Genomic DNA, 16092 nt, shown 5'->3' on the forward strand with positions numbered 1-16092 from the left:
GGCTGGCAATGATCACTTTGATAGAGAGGTGAAAATTTAGTGGGGCCAAGCATGAAAGCCTGCTAAACCATCTCAAGGAGTTCGATAAATATTGCAATACTATCAAGGTGAACGGAATTTCCCAAGAATTCATTCGCCTCAAGCTCTTTCCCTTTTCTCTCATAGGGCGCGCTTTGGAATGGCTAGACAAGGAGGTTAAGCCGAATTCACTAAGGACATGGGACAAGGTTACCAAGGAATTTCTATCCCGTTTCTATCCACAAAAGAAAACGGCGGAGGCTAGAGCTTTGATTCAAGGTTTCAAACAAAAGCCAAGTGAGAGCCTCTATGAAGCATGGGAGAGATACAAAGAGTATCAAAGAGAATGTCCTCATCACGGAATTCCAACCTATCAAATCATTCAAATCTTCTATGGAGGCCTTAGCCCTCAAGGAAAATCATGTTTAGATGGAGGAGCCGGAGGTCCTATCATGAACAAAACGGAAGAGGAAGTGGTGGACATAATTGAAGACGTTGTGAGGTATTATAGAGATTGGCAAGATGGAGAAAGAGATTTTACTAGCAAGAGTAGCTCTTCGGTGTACTCGGTTGATCATCTAAATGCAATCAACAATCTATCCTCACAAATGAAAAACTTGGGGAAGGAGATGTCTGCTATCAAGGCAAAGTTGGAAAATGCTACCTACCAAGTTTCAAGTCTTCCCTCCCAAGCTAAGGGGAGAGCTATGTATTCTAATTCTCAACCCCCTCCTTCTTCTAATAACATGCCTAGTGGATGCTTGTTTTGTGATGATTGTGGGTCATATGATCATGATGTTTCTAGTTGCCCTCATGCATGTATGGATGTTTGTGATGATCAAGATGGAAATGTGAATGAGCATGTGAACTATGTGTATGATTCTAGGTTTGAGAATCAAAGAGGTCAATGGAATAGGAATTACAACAATCATGGCAATTTTGACCACTATAACCAAGGTGGTGGTTATAGGAACCAAGGGAACCAAGGTTCTCGAGGTAACTATAACAATCAAGGTTATAGTAGCCAAAATCAAAACCAAAATTATGGTAATAAAAACCAAGGTTATGGGAATCATAATCAAGGTAGTGGTAACCATAATCAAGGTTATGGTCAAAATCAAAATAGGGGTAATTGGAACAATCAAGGTAGAGGCAATTTTTAAAACAATGCTCAAAGAGGACCTCCACCCGCATTTGCTCCAAAGGCCCAAAATGATAATTCCTTTGTTCAATCCTCTTCTTCTTCACATAGAACAAATTTGGAAGAAATCATTGAAAATCAAACAAAGTTGTTGAACACTTACATGACCGTAAGTGATAAGAAATTTAATGAAATGATGACTCATAATAAGATGTTTGAAAACCAAATTTCTGAACTTGCTAATGCTTTAAAAGACCATGCTAGTCCTTCTTCTTTAACTTCCCAAGGCCTAGATCCCAAGAGACCGATCAATGCTATTGTCACAAGGAGTGGTAAGGTTCTTGAGGAGAGTTTGCCTAGGAAGAGTGAGACCAAAGAGGGCACAAAAGGGGTTTTGGTTGAAGATGAGAGAGATGGTGCATCTTTGAGTGAGGTTGAGATTGAGAAGCCTAGTGAGGTGAGAGTGGAGAAAAAAATTGTGAAACCCAAGTTTCCTTATCCACAAAAATTCATGAGACATAAGTTAGATGAACAATTTGGAAGATTCATTGACATGCTCAAGCAACTTCACCTTTTTCTACCATTTACCGAAGTTGTCACCCAAATGCCCAACTACGCAAAATTTCTCAAAGACATTTTGAGTGGCAGGAGGACTTGTGATGGTGTAGAGACGGTGACCGAGAATTGTAGTGCAATCATAATGAACAAGATTCCACCTAAGCGAAAAGACCCCGAAAACTTTTCCATCCCTTGTGCCATTTATAAAATGCAAATTGAGAATGCCTTGTGTGACCTAGGAGCTAGTGTTAGCCTTATGCCATATTCGGTGTACCAAAGACTTGAGCTAGGGGAACTCTTACCTACTAACATCACTTTACAATTGGCCGATAGGTCAATTAAGTTTCCTAAGGGTAAGGTAGAGGATGTTCCCTTGAGGGTTGGGAAATTTGTTATTCCGGTGGATTTTGTGGTGCTTGAGATGGACGAAGATGCTAATATTCCTATCATTATAGGGAGACCATTCCTTGCTACTTCGGGTGCTTTGGTAGCTGTGAAAAGTGCTAAAATTTCACTCAAGTAGGGGATGAGGTGATAGAATTTGACTTGAATGATAGCATGAAGTGTCAAGTTCTTATTTAGAAAATTGCATGTTGATTGATTCTCTCGATCATGTTGTGTCTTCTATGCATGAGCAATTTCTCACTTCTAACGATGCTATTGAGAATGTTTTGTTGAATAAGGAAAAGATAGGTATTCCTAGAAAGGAGATGGCTTTGTATGAAGATGTGCTCAATGGAAGCTTTGATGATGTTGAAGAGCAAATGTGTTTGAGCATTTCTAGCCAAGAGGCGTTGCAAGTGGCAACATCGAAGGAAGGTAAAGGTGTTCCAATGGTTGAGCTCAAACCTCTTCCATCACACCTTAGATATGAATTTTTGGGACCTAATTTCACTTTTCCCGTGATTGTTAGCTCTTCTTTGAGTGAGCATCAAGCTCAAAAGTTGTGTGGTGTTTTGAGGAAGCACCGAAGTGCTTTGGGTTATACCATTGATGACCTCAAAGGTATAAGCCCTGCTTTATGTACACATCACTTAACTCTTGAGGAGGGTGCTTTACCTTCTATTGAGAGACAACGAAAGGTACACCCCTAAATGGGAGAGGTAGTGAAGAAGGAGATCACCAAACTTTTGGACGCGGGAATCATATTCCCCATTTCTAGTTCTAGGTGGGTCTCTCCCGTTCACGTTGTCCCAAAGAAGGGAGGTATGACCGTCGTTGAGAATAAGAAAGGTGAGCTCATTCCGACAAGGACGGTCACGGGATGGAGGATGTGTATAGACTATAGATGTCTAAACACATCTACAAAGAAAGATCATTTCCCTTTCCTTTTATTGATCAAATGCTTGAGAGACTAACAAGGCACAAGTTCTATTGTTTTCTTGATGGTTATTCGGGATTTTTCCAAATCCCTATCCACCCGGATGACCAATAGAAAACAACTTTCACTTGTCCATATGGTACATTTGCTTATACGAGAATGCCGTTCGGCCTTTGCAATGCTCCCTCGACATTTCAAAGATGCATGATGAGTATATTTGGAGATATGTTGGAAGAGGAGATGGAGGTTTTTATGGATGACTTCTCCGTAGGAGGTGTTTCATTTGAGGCATGCCTTGAAAACCTTGAAAAATTTCTTACAAGGTGTGAGAAGGTGAACTTGGTCTTGCATTGGGAGAAATGTCACTTCATGGTGGAGGAAGGCATAGTCCTTGGCCACAAGATCTCTCACAAGGGGATAGAGGTGGATAAAGCTAAAATTGAAGTCATTGAAAAGCTTCCATGTAACACCCTAGAAATTCCTTTGTTTTAAAATACCTGTTTTGCGCTGTTTAAAACTTTAAATAGGAAAATCTAAGATATTACCACCACCGTGAAAACGGCTAAGGCAACTATCAAAGACACACAGCGGAAGAATAATTTCAAAACCAGTCAAAACAAGTCAACTTAAAAAGTCCACCAACGAAAGTAAAGTCAAACCAAAGTCAAACGAAGTAAAATAAATTCAACCTACAACTTGGAACCATTATAGGCCCTTATTAAAACAAAAACTGAACTCAAAACTCTTCTCGTTAGTCACGCATAATAATCAAGTCATATATAATTAAAGCAATAAACACATCATATATTTATAGAAACTAGCATGATTCGCTCTTCACTCACGCCCATTCATGAAAATGCTTCATCACATGAAATGCTTATCTCTACCTATTTCCACTACTCTCCATTAAAAATGGGTCATCATAGGGCCATGATAAAGACAAGGCCAATAACACACAGAACACACAATCAACAAAGCTGAGTACATAAGCGTAATTAACACACTAGCATACTATTCCCTATCAACACACGACTTACCTTGTTGCCCCTGTTTTTCAAGCATACAACATTCAATAAAAGTTCTCACTAGACACTAAATAATTTATTTAGCGTTGATTACGCATCAAACGAGTTTCCCACTAACCTCCCCCAAATAAATTGAGGTTACTGACACGGGAGCTAACCGTGCCAGCATAAAAAACCACTCGTAAGTGGCGGAATTCCTGCGCATAATAATAATAAAAGGAATGTACGGCGTCCTGTACTCCAGTAGAAGTTATGGTTAAATATAAAACCCCATAACCCCCCCATAAGTTCATACTCAAGGTATATACGTTATAAGAGTTTTGGTGCGTAATCTCTTTCACTTTACGTAATTTACAGATTATTAAACTAAGTGATGACTCTCAAACCATAATCATTCAATCAACTTTAATTAATCAAACAATTCAATAAACCAATTTAATTCTTGAATAATTAGTGACCATATAAAATTAAATGTTGAACCCTTTTTAATTCTACCTCGCTGTCAAATACACCTTAAACGCATGAAGCGCCACAAATCCTATCCCTCGGTGTTAAAAACACCTTAAGTGCACTAGGGCACCAACATACAATTTATTCCTCGTGTACATAGACACTTATATAGCTCCTTCCTCATGCTTAAAGCATCAATAAAAATTATATGAACCATAATAAAATTCCTTTTCAATATTCTAAACTAAATTAAATATTTAGTTTAATTAAACATGCTCTCTAACATGCCATAAATAAATATGTGGTTCATAAATAATATTCCAAACTATTATTTTCCCTCCAATAATCCATCACAAACAAATCATGCTTCATAATCCAATCACCAATAACATCCAAATCATAATTTCCAATCCAAACCTAGCATGATACTACTCGTAATCAATCAAACACATTTAGCATGCTACTACATCAACAAAATTATGCTAGGTACGCAAACGTACCTTGTATACGATCTTAATATCGCCACAATTAATAAAAATTGCTTACTTCAAAGTCTCCTACAATTTAAAATTATAGAAGAGTATTAAAATCCACTCTACACAAATTTCCAGCAATATATACTATTATAGAACCCCTCATAATTTATTTAAAATAAGCTGAAATTATATTTAAAACATCATACTTTAATCCCAATTAATGGGTAATTAAAATTCCTTAAAGAAACTTGATTTTTAATGCTTTACCAAAAATTCCAGCACTATATTTTAATTAAAACTTGCTGTAATTTAGTCTTAAAACACTTTAATCAAAGGTTTACACCATTATATATCATAATCCTTCAATAATTTATAAATCAAGAACCTAGGGTTTCAAAAATTGGGGCTTTTTAATTAAAAACATAATCTGAAAATTAATTAACATAATACTCATAGTCAAACATCAAAATCGAATCACAAAACCCATAATTAATATTTAGATCTAGGATTAAATTGGTTTTTTAAACAAAGATTTAATTTAAAATTTTTTTTTTCGGAAAACATGACAGCCGACAGCCACCTGGCTGCTGCCGGCGTGGGTGGCTGGCGGCTAGCGCTGCTACCTGCTGGCGGCTAGCGGCCACCGCTGCCGGTGGTCGGCCGGTGGTGGTGAAGGGCAGCCGAAAAAAAGAAAAGGGGAAGGGGAAGGGGAAGGGGAAAAAGGAGAAAAAAAAAGAAAGAAAATAAGGAAAAAGGAGAGAGAAGTTTACCTTGGGTTTTCTCCACTCTGGACAAAGTTTGATTTGCCTCATATGTGGGATATTTATACCCCTTCTCTAAGACCCTTCTCCCTAAACTTTCCTTTTTAATTTTCCTAATCCCATCCCTAATAAAACTTTACTAAAATAAAACTTTCCTAAATTAAACCCCAACTTAATTAAAATAATTAATTAAATAAACTTTCCTTTTATAAAATATTTCCAAACCCATTAAAATAAATAACTAAAACACTTTAAATAAGACATTTCAATTCAATTAAATACTTCTCAAAATACTTATTTTAAATAAAATACGTATAAAAATACGAGGTATTGCAGTCTACCCTCCTTAAAAGAAGTTTTGTCCCGAAACTTAGGAAACGAAATTCAAAGTTTTTCCTTAATTAGTATAATATTGCTGTACTTTTTGTCATACCTTTACCTTTTTGTGTCTCATTTAGAACACAATAACTCAAAATACTCGATAAAATTGTACAAAAAGCACAAAAATAACTGAAAGTATAGGGAAAAAACGCGAAATTCTACTACATTCTACCCCCTTAAAGAAAACGAGTTACGTCCCCGTAACTCAACATACGTGAAACAACTCTGGGTATTTCTTTTTCATTTCATCTTCTGCCTCCCAAGTGGCTTCCTCATACTCTTGGTTAGACCATAGCACTTTCACAATCTTAACATTCTTATTGCGTGTACTACGCACTTTACTGTCAAGAATTTTGACAGGTCTTTCTTCATAGGTTAAACTTTGGTCTAGTTCAATGGTTTCAGGTTGTAGCACATGGGATTTGTCAGGTATGTACCTTCTTAATTGAGACACATGAAAGACATCATGCACTTTGCTTAGCTCCATAGGTAAGGCTAACCTATAAGCTACTTTACCTATCCTTTGCAGTATTTCATATGGACCAATGTACTTATTTTTAATAAAATACTTTACCTATCCTTTGAATTCATTTAAATACTTCTCAAAATACTTATTTTAAATAAAACATGTATAAAAATACGAGGTATTACATTCCACTTTCGGTGAATGTAAAGGGAGTGAGATCTTTCTTAGGGCATGCCGGGTTTTATAGAAGATTTATCAACGATTTCTCGCTCATTGCAAAGCCCCTCAATGATCTTCTTCAATAAGATGCCGAGTTTGTATTTGATGATAAGTGTTTGGAGGCATTCAATAAGTTGAAGAAAGCTCTAATCTCTACTCCTATTGTTCAAGCTCCAAGATGGGATTTACCATTTGAGTTGATGTGTGATGCAAGTGATTCGGCAATAAGAGGTGTCTTGGGTCAAAGAGTGGACAAGAAACTTCATGTGATCTATTTTATGTCCAAGACTCTAAATGGAGCTCAACGGAATTACACTACAACGGAGAAGGAATTCTTGGCTATAGTTCATGCTTTTGAGAAGTTCTGTTGTTATCTATTGGGTTCCAAGACCATTGTCTTCACGGATCATGCGGCTCTCAAGTATCTTTTTGCCAAGAAAGAGTCCAAGCCAAGGTTGATCCGGTGGGTTCTTAAGCTCCAAACCTTTGCCATAGGGATAAAAGAGGAGTGGAAAATGTTGTGGCGGACCATCTTTCTCGTTTAGAAGATTCTCAAACTCATGATGATGGTTCTCCAATTGAGGATAGGATGCTTGATGACTTCTTGTATGCTATTGAAGCAAAGGAGCTCCCATGGTTTGCCGATTTAGTGAACTTTCTTGCATGTGGGGAGTTTCCTCCTTCCTTTTTTAAGAACCAAAGAAAGAAGCTCAAGAGAGAGGCAAGTCATTATGTGTGGGATGATCCCATCTTATACAAGCGAGGGGTCGATGGCTTACTCAGACGTTGTGTGCCAAACGAAGAGGTGCCTAGTGTTTTGAAAATGTGTCATTCGAATCCAAGCGGGGGCCATATGGGTGTCTCTAAGACCGCCACTAAGGTCCTTCATTGCGGTCTATGGTGGCCACATCTCTTTAAGGACTCATGGGGCTTTGTAAAGACATGCGACTGATGTCAAAGAGTTGGGAACATCTCCAAGAGAAATGAAATGCCTCAACAACCCATACTCGAGTTGGAGGTGTTTGATGTGTGGGGTATTGATTTTATGGGGCCATTTCCCTCATCTTTCGGAAATCAATATATCCTTGTGGCGGTTGATTACGTGTCTAAGTGGGTCGAGGCCATTGCCTCCCCAACTAACGACCACAAGGTGGTTATGAAGTTGTTTAAGAAGATAATCTTTCCAAGATTTGGGGTACCAAAGGCGGTGATAAGTGACAACAGTTCTCATTTTATTCACCATGCCTTTCAAAAGATGTTGAGGAAGCATGGAGTCCATTAAAGATTTGGCCTCCCATATCATCCCCAATCGAGCGGTCAAGTGGAAATCTCTAATCGTCAAATCAAGCTCATCCTTGAAAAGACGGTTGCGAGAAATCGAAAGGATTGGTCGGATAAGTTGGATGATGCTCTTTGGGCCTATCGAACGGCTTTCAGGACCCCCATAGGTACCACTCCATACCGCCTAGTCTATGGCAAGTCATTCCATCTCCCGGTTGAAATTGAACACCGTGCTTTGTGGGGAATCAAGAAGATAAATTTTGACTTGGAAAGTGCGGGGGAGAAAAGGTGGTTGGATCTTCATGAGCTAGAGGAGCTTCGGTTTGATGCTTATGATTGTGCTAGTGTGTACAAAGCTCGTTCCAAGGAAACACATGACAAGCTTATTGAGAAGAAAGATTTTTGTGTTGGCGATAAGGTTCTTCTCTAAAATTCAAAAATGAAGTTGTTTCCCGGAAAGCTCATGTCAAGATGGAGCGGTTCCTATTTGGTCAAGAATATTTTTCCAAGTGGTGCTGTAGAGGTCTCAATGATGGATTCTTCTTCTCCGTTTAAGGTCAATGGCCATCGTCTCAAGAAGTATTTTGACAGTGCTTTTGTTGGCCTTGTTCACTCATTGCTTCTCCGACAGCCACCTTAATTGGTGGAGGACGTCGAGCTATGACGTTAAACAAGAGCTACCCGGGAGGCAACCCGGTTTTCTAACCGTTTTCTTTTGATTTTACGATTTTCTATATTTCTTTTATCCTTGAGAATTTTTCTTATTTCTCTTTATTTTTGTTTGTTCTCTTGATTTTAGGTACCATGAGATTGGATCGAAGAAAATTTCCAACAATTTTGGTGTTATTTCAAGATTTCACGAGGTTTGGTTAAGTTTAGGTGGAAAAGCTTGTTGGGGTTTTATGCTCTCATGTTTGCATTTTTATTGATTTTCTACTCTTTTTCGAATGCGCTTTCAACTATCTCATTATGCAAACACGAGAGTATATACATGGCCGAGATATTGTTGCTTGGTGCATGCGCATCATAGGTTGCTTGCGCGCACCAAAGGGGTCAGAAATTTACACTAACTTTGACAAAATTTGACGGTTTGTGAACCACCCCCGTACCCCCTTGGTGCGCACGCACCCCATCCCTGCGCGCGCGCACCACAGGGGTCAGAACTTTGGCCAGCTTTTGGTGCGTCTCAAGCGCGAATCAGCCCCCCCAGCCCCTACCTGGTGCGCAGCACCTCCTGGCTGCGCGCACGCACCAGGTAGGCAGCGTTTTTGGCCAATTTTGCAGCCCCAACCCCTGCCCGCACGCACCAACCCCTGCGTGCACGCACCGTCGCCAACAGCCCCCCCTTTTTTCTTCGCCCCTTTTTCATTCCCCTATCCTCCTTTCTTTACCCCATTCTCTCTCCTCGACCTCCCTTCATTGCTCTCCTATTACATTGCTTTCAAAACCCATAAATCTCTTTGAAAACTCCAGCTTATTCACCCTTTTTATTATCAATTCATCACAAATTACATTAAACACATCACATTTTCGAAATTTAACCAAATATTTCTAGATTTTCGAACCCAATTTCGAAATTTTTGGGTTATTTTTCGAATTTTAAAGCTTTGTGTTGAGGTTTGGAACTTGTCTTTGGGTGTTCTATTTGTTCTTAAATCTTCATTTTGGGCAATTTGCAAGTAATTCAAGGCTTCATTGAGGTATAATTTGTTATTTTCTAGTCATCTTCTTCCTCATTATTCAAGCTTGAAACCCTTATTTTTGCTTTCATGGTAGAACTCCATTGTTGGTTCTTTTAACTTGTAATTTGTGTTGAATGATGTCATTGAGGGTTGAATTGAAGCTTTTTCATGATAACTTTGTATAATTTGATTGAATACTTAAATCACCATTGTTGGGCATTTTCTTTCTCATGGGTATTCTTTATGATGGTTTTATTGATTTGATAATTCAATGTTTGAGATTATTTTGCTCAATTTGATTCATGATTTGGTATCTTATGTTCAATTTTGCCTTTAATCCATGCCTACTTGCTTCAAATTCATGATTCTATATTAATGGCATTGTTCATATGTAGCCATATCTTGCTTCTATTTTGAGATAATTGCATTTGTGCTTGATTCTTGAGCAATTACTTATGCTTATTATTGAAATATGATAAATGTTAAGTTTTCTTGGCTTGTTTTCCTTCTTGTAGATGGCTCCTATCCGTCAAAAGAAGCAGGCAAGACCAAGTTCAAGCAAATCTAGGCATGTTGTTCCACCTCCACCCGAGGTAGAAGAGACATACGGCATTGAATTTTCTAAAGAATCACATTGGGATCGTTTCAAGCGTCTATCCAAGAGGAAGCTAAGACCAACAAGATTCTACGATCAAGCAACAACTAAGTTTCTCGGAATAGATGAGGATGTTCGGCTTCTTGCAAAGGGCCTTGATCTTGTAGAGTTTTTAGATTTGAGCGCCCCTACTTATGCTTGGGTGACCTATGAATTTCTTTCTTCTCTTGAAGTATTCCGAGAACCGGGTGAAGATTCTTCAAGGATTTTGACTTTCCAACTTTTCAATCATGATCACTCATTGACGGATTCTCAACTATGTTCGTACTTCAAGTTTCCATGGGCCGAGGACGTGGATCATTGTATCTATCCGGCGCATAGTAGAATGGAAAATGACAATGGATATAATGAGCAATGTTGGTGGAGAAGTATCTCCGAGGAAGGAAAGTATGAGCCTCAAAATTCCAAGACCGCTTCCATGATTCATCCGGCTATGCGGTATTTCAACCGTTTCCTCACTTACGCTCTTTGCTCCAAGGACTCTTTGGGAGCTATCTCCCGAGAAGAGCTTTGTTGGTTATGGATAGCCGACCAAAACGACTTTGAGATTGAGCTAGTGGATTTCACGGAGCATTTGATCAATTGATTTTTGGATATCCGTGAAGGAGTTAGCCTATCGGGGAGCATCCAATTGGGAGGGATGATTTCTATCCTAGCTCTTTGCATCAATGAGACTATAAGACTTTGTTAAATGAGCTTCCCCCAATTATCGATCCTCGAGAAAAATCTTCTTCTCATTTCCTCAACATCTCCGCCCTTGTGAACCAAAAGTTTCTCGATTGTACTAGAAAGGATGATGTTTTCATTTGGAAAGTTTCCCCGATTAAAGAATGGTTCTTAATCCCATGCAAAGAGGCAACCACCCGACCGAAAGAGAAAGATTCCTTGTCTTGGAGGCCTCCGGTGCGAGATATTGATCCTTCTATTCGAGGAAGGACGAATCATACAAGAGGCCGCTCAACCAATGCTTTCTCATCGAACGTTCAAACTATTCCCACGGTTGAACCAGATGGTACGCCTATTCCTTCCCCCTCTCCTACTCCTTCTACTTTTGATTTGTCAACCATTCATGCTAGGCTTGATTCTATTGCTAATGTGTTATATTCTATTCCTTCTATGCAAACCCCTAATCTTGGTTATGACTATCATACAAATCAATTGTACGATTTACATTTTCGGAGGGGGGAGATCGAGCCCTATGTGAATTACCCGTATCTCCCAGTCCAACAAGGACCTATCCCTCAATGAGAGCCTTTTGATCCTACCGTTGGTCCTCGACCTTACTACCCTTATTGGGAGGGCCCTCATGTTCACCCTAGTTCTATCATAGGCACCACCCCGGCCAGTTACGACTATCGGCGGCCCGGTGGTTGTGATTATACATATGATCCGGCTAATCCTTCGCCCTTTCCGGACCTCGAGACTTTAGGAAGGTGGGGTAGGTCGGGTGAGCCGGTCTTAGATGATTGGTCTCATTATTTTGAGGTTGATAGAGCTAGGAGGGAAGGTAGGTTAAGGGGTAAGGCTCCCATAGACGTGAGCGAGATGGCTAGCTCTAGTCATATGATGGAGACCGGTGAGGGGAGTTCTCATTCTACCCCTTACCATAGTGCGGAGTGATACTACCATGGCTACCCCCCTTTTCATGTGCTTTATATGATGTTTCTCTGTTGCCTATATGTCTTTAGGTTTAGAGTTGGGGGGGTAGTCTACTTTAAGCTTAGGGGTGGTTTATGTCGTTTGTTTCTGTGCTTCACCGTTTCTCCCCCTTGATTTTGTAGTTCATTCCTGGTCTCATATGCTTCTGGTCTAGTATTGATCTCTGTGGTTTTTGGTTTTATGATGATGATGTTGTATTTCTGCTGATTTCTCTGCCTGGTTATTGGTTTTTGTTGCTTATTTCGCTGATCGTTGTCCGTTGAATTTCTCTGTGTCTCTGTTATGATGATTCCTGATGATGACTGTCTGATATCTTGTCTCCTGATACTACTTTAGTCTGATGATTCTGATTCTTGTTGCTATTATTACTTGCTTTTTCTTTATTTTCATGCATTTTATTTTCTCTTTTCTTCTTTTCTTTTGTATTGAAGTTACTAACAAATTTCTTTGTATATAGTTTTTTATTTCTCACCTTGCTCTATTGCTTATGCTTTGGATTTCTACGATTCATAAAGGTGCTCTTTTGCCTTTTTAATGAACCATAGCTTTGGCGCCGGCGAGATCTTTATTTTTCCCTTCTTTTTCTTTTCTTGGTTGCTTAGTCTAGGATTAATTATTGGAGAAGTTGAATGGTTCGAGGTTGTTTACTTTTTAACACCCTAGTGTGTTTGGGAACATTGGCGTTGTGGCCGAATGTTCACTTGTTTGTTGATTGGGATTTATGTGTGTTAGCAATACTTCCTTATTGCTTTCTACTTCTCCTTTACTTTTCTATTTTTCATTTCATTTCCCTTTTCTTCTTTTTCCTTTTCTTTTGGTTTTCTTCTTCTTTCATATTTTCCTTTTCTCTTTTTCTTATTCTTTTGTTTTCTTTTTATCCCTTGTTCTCTTTATTTTGTTTTTAGTCCTTTTCTTTTCTTCCCAAAAAAAAAAAAAAAAAAAACGAAAAAAAAACAAACAAAACTTGTTTTTGTGAATATGAATAAAATGTTTTTGAGGCATTGCTTTTCTTTCTTCATATTTTTGCTTTTACTTTGGACTTAGTACCACTTGAACTTGCACATTGGCTATTTCTCTTCCTAAATACAATGGTTTGCACGGTTTGAGAGTATCTTTGGTTGACTTTAGGATAGGGTATGCTAAGGTAGCGGTTTAGACCTTTTGGGGCCTTGAAGCCGGATTCTTTTGGTTTGTTGTAAGACGGAGTTGCTTCCTTTGGTGGATCTGACAACTTTAGTAAGTTTTTGCTACATCCGTGTGAGGATTTTTCTTTTTCAAGCCTTCAACATTTTTGATTGTGCAGCGTGGATCCTTCGCCTTTGCACACCTAATCTTGAATCTTGACTCATAATTCTCAAACACGAGACCGAACCAACTAGGAAGGACAAAGGCCATTTTTCGGGGCGGTAATTTTTAATTTCTAGGATTTTCTTCTTTCTTTTTAGTTCTTTGGGTTTACATTTGCCATCTTGCTAACCATGTGAGCCTTTCCCCTTCTTTTCAAGCCACATCTTTAGAACTTTGAGCCTTTTGTTTCTTTTTGTTCCATTCTTGGTTTTTGTAAAGCAAATGGTCATGATTCTGGAGTTTGTGGTCTAAAAGGTTGGATATTGGTTTTATTTGTAAGCAAGCTCGTCTTTTGTATATATTGTGAATAATGGCAAATGAATAAATTGAAAAAGCCGTCCAAAGTTAAAAAAGGCAAGGACATAATAAATGCAAAATCGAAAACGCCGTCCAAAGTTAAAAGAGGCGAGGAAAATTGCTTTGATAAAATGAAAATTAAAAAAAAAAGAGTGAAAATGAGATAATTCAAAAAAAGTTTGATGTGATTCTTTTCCCTTTTTCAAGCATTGAGGACAATGTTTCCTTTTAGCTTGGGGGAGAAGCGTTTACGCTTTTTGTATATATGCTTGTGGATATAGCTTTGAATAAGCTTGGGGGTATTAGTTTGTTTTTGTTTGGTGACTTCTTGGTTTTGGTGTCGAGGTGTGGCCAATCTTTGCTTCATAACCTAGGTGTACCACCAAATTCTAAATTTTAAGCCTACCCCTAACCTTTTGCCCTTACGTTACAACCTTTGGGAAAGTCCTTTTGACCTAGTGGTTGAGTCATATACCGAGGGAGGGCATTATGAGTTAAAGCCTAAGGAAAGGGGATGCAAGGTCAAGATGTCGAGAACCCTCAAATTCTATTCTTTTCCGGTTCCTTCGAGGAACCATAGAGACGCTTACTAAGGGAAGATTTGAAGCCATTAGGGAGAACGCGGTTAGATTGGTTGGGATGAAAGTGGATTGCGCCTCATAATTTCTCTACGCTTAGCATGCCCTATGTTTCAATCAACCCTCGATATCTTAGAACGTGCTTACCATTACTGTTTTAGAAAGTTTGACATCCTTCGTGCTTTGATCATGTGCAAAATTCCAGTGTATAAGCATTTCTTTTCTTTTCAAGGTTTTAAACTTTCTCTTTTCTTTTCTTATGCTTTGCCTCCCTTTTAATAAAAAGAGTTATAGGTTAACCTCTTTGGAAACCTTTACGAGAACATCACTCGTCCTCTAGAGCGATCTAGGGGTTTAAATGGCTTGTCTTTAGTTGCTAAAATTGATCGTGATTCCTACGAAAGTGAGTTAGGGTATAGTCTCATCTTCTCTAGTTTTCTTGTTTCTTTCTTTGCTTGAATAGTGTCATCATTTTCCCTTGGGTTTGATTTTGTTTTGCTCGAGGACGAGCAAAAGTTTAGCTTGGGGGAATTTGATGAGCGTCGTTTATGGCGCTCAAAAGAATAAGATTTAGATTCATTTTCTTTATTTTCTTTCATCATTTTCATATAATTCTCTTAGTTTTATTTGATTTTCCATTTTTATAATTCACTTTGGTTCTCGATTAGTTTTTACAAGTTTTTCATATTTTTAGTTGATAATTCATAGTTTTAGTTTTAGTTTTATTTTGTTATGCTTTCTCTCTTTATTTTATTTGTGTTTTGTAGGTGAATAATCAAGTCAATTTGCTCATTTTGGGACTGCCTTGCTTGCGGGCATCATCTCGAGTGCACTGATGATGGGGATGCTCGGGAGCGCGGAGTTTGATCAAGCAAGCAAAGGAGCCAAGGCCTCATGCACCACAAAGGGGTGCACACGCGGCACAGGGGTGCGTGCGCGCAGACCTAGCTGTGTGCACGCTCGATAGGTCTATGCATGCGCGCAGACCTAGCTGTGTGCACGCTCGGCTCTCGGCTGGTCTGTGCGTGCGCACGGCCCTGTGCAGCCCCTTTCGCTTGATTTTTCTATTTATAGCTTTTGACTTTCTTTTTTATGACGACTTAACTTTTGTACTTGAGATATAATTTTCCAGAAATAGTAGAAAGGGAAATTAGAGAGAGAAGCTTAAGATTTACTTGTTTGTACTTGAATTTGATCTTAGATTTCAATTGGATCTTGAAATTCCTTCTTTAACTTAATGAAAGTTAGTAAGATTTCTTTCCTTTGATTTACTTTTAATGCAATTCTTTCTAGTTTATTGAATTTTGTTTGAGATTATTTTCCTTGCTCTAGAATTTGTTGATTGATTGATTTTCTTTTGATTAAGCTTTAAATGAATATGAATTTGATTGAATTTGTTTTGTTCCTTAATTTCACCATGATTAGTGAGTAGATTAGTTGCTAGGGAGAAGGGGAAGCATGCTTGATTGATGATTTTTGCTAGTTGATGATGCTAAATTGATTTGAATGTTGCAATTAAATTGGTTGACATAGTTGTGCATGTGATTAATTAAACTAGGAGTGATCAACCGATAATATTAATCTAGATTGCATTGCAAATTTCAATGACATGAACCCTTGATTTGAGAATTGCTTTAATTGATTGAATTTGATTGTGATTTTCCTTGTTAGCCATTCATAGTGAACCCTAGCTTGGCTTATAGGGATAGCTTTTGGATTCCTTTGATTGCAACTATTGTTTGTCCCTTGTCATGTTGAATCGATTGAGTGATCTATA

General features: G+C 38.5%; 1 non-coding gene across 1 annotated transcript; it reads right to left on the reverse strand.

Annotated features, from left to right (window-relative positions):
• Positions 1-276: 276 nt before the first annotated feature.
• LOC145580561 (small nucleolar RNA R71) lies at positions 277-382 on the reverse strand. Its single transcript, XR_014099579.1, has one exon. It is a non-coding gene; the product is annotated as a small nucleolar RNA R71 (small nucleolar RNA).
• Positions 383-16092: the final 15710 nt, after the last annotated feature.

Source organism: Chenopodium album, chromosome 14 (assembly GCF_948465745.1).
Source record: "Chenopodium album chromosome 14, dcCheAlbu1.1, whole genome shotgun sequence".
NCBI classification, from domain to species: Eukaryota; Viridiplantae; Streptophyta; class Magnoliopsida; order Caryophyllales; family Amaranthaceae; genus Chenopodium; species Chenopodium album.